Below are 2,042 nucleotides of genomic sequence, written 5' to 3' on the forward strand. Positions count from 1 at the left end.
CTAATTATAAATAAAATACGCTGGATATATGTTTTATTGTTTAGAGAAAACTTGCAAAATGTGATTTAAAGTAAAATAACACATTTCTAATGTTTCCTTTCTCCGTCATAATAACTGTTGTTTGAGTGCCGTTTTTGACAACAAATTATGTTACATTAATTTGACACAGAATTAATGTGATCACAGAAGAACTAATTTTTTAAACGCTTCCAAATCGCATCAGAAGAAAACGCTTTATGCCCATTGAAAGAAAAAACAAACTTTTATTACGTATATTATCACACAGTTTATAATATACGTCATCTTACAATGTCCAAACTCACACCTACTGGAACACACGTCTACATTATCATTTAGAGCTTCAGCTGAGTTCTGAGATATGTTTCTCACTCTTCCTTTTAAATAGCTACTTTAATAAAACAAAAATATTCTTTCCGACAGTTAGACAAACAATAAATTTACTATTTATTTCTTTTAACAAGAAATATTTAGTTTTATTCCAACACTTACCAGTTTTAGGGGCCTGGTATAGCGTGGGGACTAGGGTGCTCAATCTGCGTGTCTTAGGATCAAAACCCTGGTATAGCGTGGAGGATAGGGTGCTCAATCTGCGTGTCTTAGGATCAAAACCCTTCACTGAAGATATTTACCCTTTCAGCTGTGGGAGAGTTAAAATTTCAATCCTTCCATTCTTTGGTAAAGAGTAGACCAAGAATTGGAGGTGGGTGGTGTTGACTATCTGCCTTTCCTCCAATGCACAACTTCAAAATTAGGATCGAATAGCGCAGGTAGCTTTTGAAAAGCTTTGCTGGAAATTGAACAATTAAACAGACTAGTTTCAGATATCACTCTGTCCACATTCCAGAAGCAAAAAGTTTGCGTAATCTTTTGAAAGTTTACTGATTATTGTTCACGATAATTTATATTTGTTTATCCAACGTAATTAAATCAACATAACATTATATTTGTCTTTAGTTTTAGAATTACAGTATGCTTTGCAAAAAAGTGATTTAAAACATTTTGCTTTACTTTTTAACAGAGGGATTATTCTTTGCCCCACTTCACATTCATATTTATTCTTGAAACATAGTTGCCCGTTAATATGTAAAACCCAGTTTTATTAAGTTAAGTACTTATCACCTGGGAAAACGAAAATATAAACAAATGTATAGATAGAAAAATATTATTTCATATGCTCAGAAAAATGAATCACATTATTCATGTCTCGTCTTTTCCTTTAGTTCAATGCCCAGTCCAGTTCACTCTGTTCCATCTAGTCTATTACACTTTATTCTTCTAGTAAAATTAAAAGTATATGATTTAATCAGTTATCCATTGTAAAGGAGTATAATAGAGCAGCTGAGTGAAAACACTTAGATTATTTTGAAGATGTTGGCAACTTATATGTAAGGTCAAACACCATTCCTATTTATCTCGCTCTCTCTCTTATCTTTCGTAGCGGGTTTACTGCAGTTAATTATCAAATACGGTGTGACGAAATATTCTCCTGTAAACGTTACAGTATTGTTAAAATGTACCAATTGTATTTCGAAACGTTAAAACAATTCTGAGGTTTAATTATTAGTGTATTAGCGCCGGGCCTGACATGACTCATTGGTAACGTGGACGGTCCTTGAATACAAGGGATTAATGGTTTGTGTCCTATTACCGTCAAAATGCGCTCCGCATTTTTGGACAATGGGTGCACCATATCAATGACGGCCAAATAACGTGTACTATTCAGTTAGTGTACTTCTTTCAGTTATTCACACATCCCCTTAACATTGTCTCAGTAGAGAGTCCGGAGACTTAGGACGCTAAAAATCGGGTTTCGATGCTTGTAGTGGGCAGGGTATAGATAGCCTATTGTGTAGATTTGTGCTTAACCAACCAATCGATTATTCGCACAAAGCTACTAAAACGGTTATTTGCCTTTGCTGTTCTTATTTATGAAGTGACAGCCGGGAGGTAAGGGGACTAATCAACACCACCCACCGCCAAAGCTTCCGCTACGTTTCGTCCGAGTAAGTAGTGGGAATTAA

Source organism: Limulus polyphemus, unplaced genomic scaffold, assembly GCF_000517525.1.
Source record: "Limulus polyphemus unplaced genomic scaffold, Limulus_polyphemus-2.1.2 Scaffold450, whole genome shotgun sequence".
In the NCBI taxonomy this organism is placed as follows: Eukaryota; Metazoa; Arthropoda; class Merostomata; order Xiphosura; family Limulidae; genus Limulus; species Limulus polyphemus.